Here is an 11,401-nt window from a genome sequence, read left to right on the forward strand (position 1 = left end):
TATTGATTTCTCATGGAATCATTGCAGCCTAATCCTAAGGCATGCCCTTGGACAATCATTTGCACACACACTAAATCTTGCAGTAAAGTTAGAGATCCAAACTACTGTAACTACCCTACTCTGGCTGTTTTAATGGAAACAATTGTATTCAAATATTTTTTAATAATAGTCAAGACTTTTGCAGCAGGAGGTTTAATCACCACCACTGTGGGACCAAGAATAAGGCTCTTAACCTCCAAATTCTCCTCAGACAGAGCAACATGGAGCCAGGATGGAGGCTGGATTTAATGTATGAACTTACATATTTATGAGAGGTAAAATGTGAAAGTTGTCTCACCCATTAAGAATGTAACAGCTTCCATTCTTCTTAAAAGAATGCTTTCTCTCCTTCTGGAAATACTTTCTACATTACACCAATTTACTTCTTGTGTTTGCTTTTTTTCTTTTTAATCTTCAATTCATAATTTTTTCAATATTTTAAGTGTTTATATCCACTTATATGAAATATTTATTTTTTTCCCTCATGATCTTCTATTAGCCTTTATTGTTTGTGTTTATTGAAAGGGGAGGAGCTCTTGTACAAACCCATTGGGCTTCACTCCCTCCTTGCACCCTAAATGTTTGTTTTCTATGTGTGCTAAATAAATAAATGAAAAATGAAATGAATGAAAAATGTATAGAGGAATTTTAGGAATTTTCCAGCAGAGCATCTTTGAGGTCAGATACTGATGTTTGTCAGTAAGGTCTGGCTTACAGCCCACAGTGCACACTGCACAGTCATGTTGGAATAGGGTCATTGCTCAACTGTTCTTACAAATACGCAGTGTAAAGAGTACTGATATACCCTACCCAAGTAGAAGTACTTGATTACAATTGTACTCAAGGACAAGTAATTCATACATAAAATACGAGTAAAATGTATCAATGAAATAGTACTCAAAGTAAAAGTTACTATTTACTTTTACCCCCCATGTTTATTGTTGGTAATACATCTTGTCATGGTTTCCTTGCATACAGTAAGCATCTCATGTATAAACTAAAAAAAGAAGAGATGAAATCTTGCACGAGTGGGACGTAATTTATTTTCCACAAAGGCATCTGAATAAAATAAAAGGTTTGTCAAAATGTACAATTCTTTTTCAAATAAAAATAACACAATAAATTAAATTCAAAATTAAACTAAATCTCAGGCTCTAAGTATAGCTACATTCATGAACATTGTTGAACGCGAGGGTTGAACAGCTGGAACAAAAGGAAAGAGAGAAAGATGTCATCATCACAGGCCTAAAGATAAAACCCAGGAGTGACGAAGAAACAAAATCGATTGAACAACAGGTCATTGACTTCCTGAAGTCGAAGGACATTGTCCTGAACCCTGACAACATCAACTCCTGCCATCTCCTGCCAAAGAGAAATGATACCAGAGCTGTAAAAATAACCTTCACGAATATAAAATTCAAAGGAGAAATACTCAAGCAAAGAAATAAACTCAAGGGAACGAAGGTGTACATCAATGAAAACCTGACGAAACAAAATGCAAGCATTGCATGGAAAGCACGCCAAATAAAAAAAGAAGGAAAGATTATGAAGACTTGGTCAAAAAACTGCAGGATTTACATCCTGGAAGAAGAGGACGGAAAACCAGTTCTCATCAAAACGATGGACAACTTGGGAAAATACGAAGGATCCACCTAAACAACAACACTACTGATGGTAATCATGGATATGGACCCAGATCTATATAAACACTGGAAATAAAACTCAGACTGTGATTATTTTACGGAGACCGATTTAAATGTGAAACCAAGAGTAAAAAAGGTCTGTCATTTATTCATTTCAATTGCTAGGTGGTGGGGTGATTAAGGATTACATTAAATTTAAATTCAAAGTGTTTATTGTCATATGTGCAGTTAGAAACACGTTTTTTTTTTTATACAATGAAATTACTGCCTTGCTTATGAGCTGGGATATAATAATGTGTTTATACAAGTTAAATCTAACAGTGGAAAATACAACACTGCCAATAAAACTAACAACAGCAGTTAGAAACACGCTTATGAACTAAGATATATTACATTAAAATACTGCCTTGCTTGTGAACTGGGATGTAGTGATGTGTTTATACAAGTTGGATCTGATCCCATCATCAGACAGTGGAGGATACAACACTGCCAATGGAACTAACAACAGCTGGATTACCCTTGATGTAGAGACAAAACAAGGTGACATTGTGGATGAAAAGGGAAAAACCTTCCAAACACCTTCGAAAGAGGAACTATTCTTGAACTGGAGGAATGCTAACAACGTCTGGCAGGGAACAAGGCCAACACAAACAAAGATAGAGAGGACAACACTGACTACAGATGGACGTTCAGAAGAAATCAAGAATGTTTGACCAGAGAGACATGTAAACCCATGTAAATTTGCGATGGTAAAACAGGGGACGGGACCCGGATAAGCAAACTGCTTCTCTCGTCTCCTTTTTCGGCATGTACAAAAAAAGAAAAAAAAAAACAAAAAAGTGAATGTAACCATGTCGGAAATAAACTGAATAAATAAATAAATAAATAAATAAATAAATAAATAACTCTAAAACAGTGTGATGCCAAATATGCCACATACAGTAGGTAATAATATAATATGTAGAAACCCCAACCTGAACCAAAAAAAGTGGCTGGGTGTTGATCAGAAATGGTACGACTAAGAACATATGGATTATGTTCAGCAGTTTATGAAGAGACCAAGAAACATGAAAAAAAAAATAAAAATCACAAAAAATAATATTTTACTCTGTAATGATACGGTGTACAAATATAAAAAAATACGTTGCTTCTTTTAAAATGTACTTAAGTACAAGTAAAATTACTGATTTAGAAATATACGCAAAGAGCACAAGTACCTATGAAAGCGACTCAATAAAAACTAGAAGATTTGCATTTCCTGAATAAAATGCAAGTAAGGATGAAGGTGCTGGCCTTTGTTGCACTGTATTAACATTAGCATCAGTTATCATTAGCTAGCATTAGCATTAGCATCAGTTAGCATTAGCATTAGCATCAGTTAGCATTAGCATTAGCATCAGTTAGCATTAGTTAGCATTCGCATTAGCATTAACCAGCATTGGCCTTAATTAAAATTAACATTAGCTGGCATTAGCCTAGCATCAACATTAACGAGCATTAGCACTAAACTACCATTAGCCTAGCATTAGCATTAACTAAATAATAGCATTAACCAAGCATTAGCTAAGATTAAGATTAAATCGGGCTTTCGCCTTTAATTGGCCATGTAATGTTAGTACATTATTGGAATTTGTCTTCTGCACTTAACCCATCCCTGAGGAGCAGTCGGCAGCCATTTTGCGGCGCCTGGGGAGCAGTTTGAGCAGTTTAAGCATTAAGCATTTGATAACTCAAAAAGTTTAAAAGTTACAAATCACAATAGCAATAGCATAAATCTCAGGAACTTTCTGAACATTTTAATAGCTCAATTGAAATCGGATAAATGGTGTAAGGGGAGTTAATGCAGACGGAAGAAAAAAAATGGGTAACATTAGCGAGGATACCTCCTACATCCTCACTAATAAAATAAGTACTTGTAATCCATTACTTTCATCTCTGCAAATATGGTAGTATGAAATTGTTTGAAATGTGTTTTAACGCTGAAGCTTTATTAGTTCCTTTCACTAGAACAAATTCTCTTAGCAACTATATACCCAGACCTAGAATTTGAGCAATTGGTAAATTGACTCTATTTATACAGCACTTTTATGACAAAGTAGTTCCAAAGCTAACGCCCAAAGAGAGCTGGCATCAGCAGACCCTGCAACCCTGAAAAAAGAAGCAAGTGGGTCAAAAAATGGAAGGATAGTTCCAAAACACTTTACAAGATCAGCTCATTCACACATCAATGGGACAGAACTGCCATGTGACACACTAGTCGATTATTGGGAGCAGCTTGGAGTTCATTGTCTTGCCCAATGACACTAGTCTTTGGATCAAACCCACAACCTCTCGATCAGAGGATAACACCCTCACCCCTCATTTTATATTGTAGAAAGATGGAAAAAGGAAACATTTTTGTGCAAGACAGCAGCTATTAGCATTTTAAAGGCTGTCAAAAATTAAATTAAGACAAAAATCCAAAAATACGCAAATTGCACCTAAACAGACAATCCGTGTACCCTTCGTTCTTTGGTTATTCTGTTTTAAAACCAAATCAAAATAACAAATAAACAGTGTGGTTGTTTTGTTTAACTGATTTAAAACAAAAATACAGAAAATGATAATTGGATATTTACGGGAAAACTATGTACGAGAGTGTCATGTTTTAATCTCACCACAGGTGAGGACCGACAGACATGGGGTGGGGACTTTTACTTTCGGACAAAAAAAGAGCAACACATAAGTCACATTACTGAGGAACTGGTGAATTGAAACATTATTAATGCATAAATAAATCAAAACAAAAACTGGTCAACCAAAGATGGTGTAATGAATCTACTGTGCTTCTCATGTCTTGTGATCAACTTCTGTGTATGTTAAAGAGTAACTAAACCCCAAACCCACTTTTTTCTGCTGAATACATACAGTATGTATTAAGTAGTGCTGTTGATTGATCCTGGTCCAACGTTTAACATTTTAGTAAAATTATTTTAATATTACGTATTTAGTTGTAAAATGTCAGAGTAACTGGCCACTAAGGGTTGAACACCAGCTATTACAAGTGCATTTTGCTATTGGCTGAAATTGATTCTTTAGATTTCCCTGCATCATCAACTTTCACTGAGAGAAGGGAGCAGGGTTTCCTCCAATCACAGCCCTCAGTGAGCAATGATTGACAGTTTTATTGAGGAAGTCTAATGTTCCATGTGTGAAACAGCCCGTTGCAGCAGTGAGGTTTTTGACTATGTGCTACTATAAAGACCAGATTCTGGTCTAATAAGAGGGCTCTTCAAGCTATGTGTGTATGTACAGACAGAGAGTGTGTGTATCCCCGTCTGTCTCTGCTTGTGCGCGAATGTGCATGTACTTAACGCTGCAGTGTGTGTCTTTATGTGTTTGTGTGTGAGGTCGTGGTGTTCTGAGAATCATGGCGAGAGTAGAGCAGGGACAGTTTGTGAGTAACGTAGCGTCCGTGGGGCTGTGTGCTATGTGTTTATGCTTGTGGGTTGTGTATTATATATAGCAGTTGAGCAGGCAGCGCTCTTTTACTGCCAGTGTCAGTGCCCAATCTTTTCACGGACCGTATCCCATCAGATCCTTTCAACACACGTCTAAACCCAGGCTTGATGAGAAGGGTCTAGCTGCAGCCATAGCCGCTACAAACCACGCTCCGTACTAGCCATCCCCCCCTACAAAATCCGGTCATTTATATTATTTGGTTTTGAAAGATCCACATTGTTTATTTGTTATTTTGATTTGTTTTAAAACCGAAATAACCAAAGAACAACAGGTACATCTGGCTCTTGCCAGGTTACACGGATTACGGTCCAAGGTCCTTGTTAGTCATTCTTCAGCTCGTTAGTCATTCAGCTTTTTGTTAGTCGGTCATTGGTCCATTCAGCTCGTTTCTTGGTTTTTTGGATACAAACTTAAAAAACGGAAATTCAACTTGTTTGTCTTATTGTCTGTTGTCATTGATGAAGCATGTTAACTGCTGTCATTGATGGGCGGTGCTTCAGTGCCCCTTTGATTGTGATTGGTTCATGTTTGCCTGTGCTTTTCAAAGTAAAACAACGTTAACACAACCACTGCTGCCTCCTGTCTGAGCCATCAGCTACAACCTGTTTGGTTGAATATCACTGTGATACAGACATGCAAATTATCTGCAAAAAATGTTTTCTTCTTCTTCAGCCCGATGCTCGCAACTAGCACGCATGAACAGAGTTGCAAAAGATTATTATTATTGTTATTATTATTATTATTATACCTGGACAAAACGTAAATCTGCTTTAAGATAGAGCATTAGTTAAGATCATTTGAGGAGTCTGATGGCCTGGGACATGAAACTGCTGCAGAACTGAGCAGTTCTAGGTCTGTTGCTATTGAACACCTGCCAAACTCAAGGCCCGGGGCCAAATCCAGCCCTTTAGAGCATCAAATTTGGCCCGCAGGATAAAGTGGGAATTACAGAATGCATGAACTATTCTGTAGAACCAAGTAATTCAGTTGTAGATATATATACAGTTTTCCCACGCTTATATCACATGGTGGCAGTCATTTTTAATCACAAATTGTTGAAAAACAAACATTTATCTTTTCCAAAATCCTACAATTTTATCAAAATTATTTGACTATTTTTTTCTCCAAATGTAACAAAATATAGTATCAAATCTCAAGGGAATATACAGTAAATATTGGATATTGTTTGTAACTTTCATTACTTTACATTGGATTTATAGGGCAGAGTTATGTTAAAATTGCAAATTTTCCTGCCTAAAATTTGCGGGTCATTTGAGATCAAACTGGTTCATATATTGGCCCCTGAAGTAAACTATGTTTGACACCCCTGCTGTGGAACCTCTTCCCAAAGGACCACATGAAGAAAGAGCTTCTCTGCCATTCTCACCACTCACTGCAGAGACCTCCTGTCTGAAGCTGCTAAAGCAGAGGGAGATACAACTTGATGGTTCTCCAGTAGAATGTGGTAGACAGGAGGGGAAACGTGGTTCTCCTCATCCTACACATCAAGTTCAGATGTTGCTGGGTTTACTGGACCACAGATGAAGTGTGTAATGACCAGTCCAGATGATCTGTTAACTGCACCCTTACCTTATTGGTGCTGTTGACCACCTCTACAGCCCTGCTGTCAATGCTGGGTGCAGTGTGGTAGGCTGAATTCTCCTGATGATCTCATCTCATCTCATCTCATCTTCTATACCTGCATTTTCCTGTACATGGTCATAGCCTAGGGGATGCTGGAGCCAATTCCAGCAGACATAGGGCGTAAGGCAGTGAAATCCTCCCTGGATGATGCCAGTCTATCTCAGGGCTTGACAGGGACAAGTTTGGTGTCACCAGCGGGACTTGAACTCACCATTCCTGCACTGAGAGGCATGGCCTTATTGATAAAATACTGAAAAAGACAAAGAATTGATAACAAGGGTTTGTGTATATAGTATCTGCACCTTTTCTCACGTTCAAGGTACTGAAACTACTGAAATAAATGAGAAAAGTGTGAGAAAGAAAACTAAAAAGTACAATTGAACACTTTATTTATATGAACCATTTGCATGAACAGACAAAACATCACTGGACACTAAAAAACAAACACTTTATTGATATGAACCATCAGCGTGAACATGAACTCCACTCTAACTCGCCATTCTCTTTAGGGCAGCAACCGAAAGAAGGCCAGTGCTGTACAAAGTCCAGCCACCTGTGTGTACACAGGATGCTTTCCTCTGCACTTTGATGGTTTGATGTGTTGCTCCACTCTCTAACACAAGCCTGACATCATACCAGGCTTTGACAGTAAGATGCAAACATGGGCCGACTCATTGCATCTTTAAAAAGATAAGTCAACGAGAAATATTGATCACTTGGACTGTAGTTCCAAAGCATACACTCAAGATAAACAATGCAAGTTCACAACAGAATTAATCTAGAAAAAGCTTTAAGTTTATGTAAAATCATTTTACACGTTTCTAGAAAACAAGTTTACAATATTTAAAACCACCATATTTAGTGGTAATCTGAAAGTAATATTCTAAAAAAATTAAGACTTTTGTTCTAATGATTCTAATACTAGGCCTACATGTCCCTATATTTCACATTTGAAAACATTCAAACAGATTGACAATGGGCAAATACCTCTACAGCTCAAACAGATGAAGGCCCGTTTGACGTCAGGCCTTAATTGGCTCTTTCCATTCACGAATGGCATTTATTTTTGTTGTGACTTCGTCCAGGCCATGGTATGCCTCTAGCAAGTCCTCCAACTGCCCCTTCAGTGTTTGGACTCTATGCATTTCTGCATTTGAGAATTAGCATTTCAAATAAATGTAGACATTAAAGACATTTCTACTGCACATCACAAATTTATCAGTGCGTAGATGTGTTTTTTAAAGTAATTAAAATATTAGCAAATGTTCTAAATGTAATTTTCTGCTGTAGGAACATGTTTTAATTTGGTGTAACGCTATCAGGGTTGGGTGGAGCTACGAGAGGACAACAATGGCCTTAAAAGCAATATCATGAGAAGAATTTTGACAGGTTGGGTTAGTCTATTTTTGTGAAACAATGAAAATAAGTCAACATGATTGTGCAATTTGACAGAATACATTTGTTGTTGCGCGCTCAGCTAAAATCTGTTTTTCCATCAAAACAATACCTGGTTCTAGATCTGCTTTGACACCATTGCCTGAATGCAATTACCTTAAAGGGATAGTTCGCCTATTTAAGACATGACGTTGTATGCAATCCTGTGAGGATTGCATACAACGTCATGTCTTAAAAAGGCAAACTATCCCTTTAACAGCAAACATGTTTCAAGCACTCTGCTTCCAGTAGAAAATCCATTCAAGAGAAATGCAGAGAAAAGAAAAAAAACATTTTTAAAAAGGAACCACCATTGGTGTTATACTGCTGCTGCAAGGTTAGTGGTTACGGTTAGACACGATACTGAATTAAAAACTGCTCCTGGTAGCTATCCTAGTGGTGTGTAAATGCTTGTATGAGGTCTGATAAGCAGGCTGGCATTTTTCATTTCTTTTTCTTTTTGAAGAAGAAGAAGAACAATCTGGGTGAATAAGTGTGTGATGGAGAAGGCTGTGCTTTGAATAACTGAACAATTAGAAAATCCCTATATAAGTGTAGTTCAGCTAATCAAAGAAAGAGAAAAAAAATGAAATTACCAGTTGTCCCTTCAGACTCCGTGACGATGTGGTCTTCCTCGTTTGCCATTGTCACCTTCAATTTCTCATGGATGACTCTCACATTTTCCTCCACTTCCACAAATGGGACCACATGAGCTACCCTTGTGGACACCATCTTTACATCTGATATGTGTGACACGTGAATGGACCTGTAATGCATATACAGTGATGCAAAACAAGTTATTATGTAACAATCAAGTATTTGTGGGATCTTCTTGGAGAGCAGTTGCAGATGATCATAGTGGACTGCATTTATCCTATCTGCTGTGTGGGATCCCTTACTGCAGGGCAGGTGTGTCATGTATAATTACTAGATTTGGGTATTTTTTTTACCCGTCCACATTAACTTGAATGTTACAGAATTTATGCTCAATATGACTACGCTCCACACATCAGTCACAGACAGAATGGAGACACGATGAAGCAAGAGCTGGACACAATGTTAAGTAGTAGGAAAACGGATTAGAAATATCAAATGTATTAAACAAATATATATACATATATATTCTATTTTATATACCAGAATTTTAAGTAATCAATTTTAATTTGCCTTACACTACCAAAAAAATTCAATCTAAAACATATGTCACAGTCGTGAAACAACAGATGCTAAGAGATTTGTGCCTACAACTTTCCTTGGCTTTAAAGTTAGGGCAGATACCACAGTACCCTTTCATTGAGAAATTAATCCCCATGCTGGACAATTTTACCTATGTGCAATATGTAAATTAAACTTAGGTTAAATTTATTTATTTATCTTTCTGTTGAGTATATTTATGTCCTTTCCTTGTTTGCACCTTTACTTATACTGTCTTGGCTGATTTGTTGGTGTCGTATTTGTTAAAATAATCTGACTCTGTGACATGCACAAGAATTCCATTGTGTTCTTTTTTTGGCATGTGCGTATGGCAATAAATTTTATTCTATTCTATTCTATTCTAAACCTCTCAGTGCCCCACCTACCTTTGATATGAGCAAGGCATGCTCACTGCTCAGACAGCTGGCCCATGCCTGCAGTAGTCAATGGTTGACTTTGTGGAGATGCTGGGAAGCTGGGAATGTTCATTTAGTAACGTCAGCATAAAAACTACCTACATAACTACAAAAAATACAAATGGAGGTTTTGTTTTGGCTAAATATTATGTGGATTACGTAGGCAAAAAGTGCCCCCATGTAAACAAAATAATAACCAACCACTCGCCCATGGAGCATTTGGGGTACAATGTTGATTTTAGGTTTTGTACAGTCACCAATCACCAAATGCAGGGTACAGCAAGTCATACAAGATACAGGATTAAATTGGATCAAAATACTGAAAGAATCAATACCTGATGTGAAACATTTACACCTTATGCACATCCACAAACATGGTCCTATTAAATATAAAATAAAAAATCTGCTCATTTGCCTCCATGGCGTTTTGATCTTATTATTATTAGAGAAGTAATTGTGATTTTACAATTATCTTTGCATTAATTGATTTCACACAATCACTATTTTTAAAATGGACTCCTGAGTCTGAAATAAAGGATGATGATGATGAATAAATAAATAAAATCACATTAATAATCTAATTTGGAATCAAACACAAATCACATCTGCTGTGTAAATAATCAATACATGCTACATATTATGTACTCTCAGTGAAAACATGTATAAAGGAAGTAAATACTGTATATATAAATATTAGTGATGCACAAAAATGAAAATTCTTAGATCATTTAAGAAAGCAGTTTACACAGTAATGGGAATTTTTTACTATTTCATTTTGATGGTCAAATGATGAACAATTGGGCCTAGAATATAAAACATATATAAAACATCCCTTTAATTCACCCCAAAGGAGATTTATTGGGTTGAAGTCAAGATTCTGTAAGGAAGAATATAATGCCCTCAAACACAAAGTTAGGGATGTCAAATTATCCAAATTGTTTAATGCTCAAGCATAAAAGAACTCAGCAGCAAAGTAATATAATAAAGCTGTTATATGTTCAGGTGGTCTGCATGTCAAGTAATAGATTTTGTTTCTTACCATGGAAGTGATTGGAACACCTGTATTTAATCAATTATTCTGAGTGAATCAATAATTTAGGTCTTTTTCAACTTTATTCAATCACATCTCATGATTATAGTGACATTCAAATAAAAATGAGAACTCAGTCATTTGCTTTTTGTTTTTGTTTTTATTTACACCTAATAACAAATGAGAGTTTATTCTGAAATTCAAAACAACAATATAAATTATAACAAAGTTGATGACTGTGCATGCTGATGTCACTTGTGTAGAAGCTAAATGCTTGTGGACTTAATGAAAGTATGATTATTTCAGTTATAGGCCTGTACAATATTATTTAATGTATACATGAATGGGCCAAATTATATGGAGAACCAAACCTGCCAAAATGAAAATTAAATAAATAAATATAAGTGGGGAAAAAATACAAAAGTTAAAATATAAATACAAATATATTGTCAAAAAATGTAATATAGATTGATAAATAAAAGTGGAAATATTAAGAAAAA

The sequence above is a fragment of the Gouania willdenowi genome, chromosome 17, assembly GCF_900634775.1.
Source record: "Gouania willdenowi chromosome 17, fGouWil2.1, whole genome shotgun sequence".
NCBI classification, from domain to species: domain Eukaryota; kingdom Metazoa; phylum Chordata; class Actinopteri; order Blenniiformes; family Gobiesocidae; genus Gouania; species Gouania willdenowi.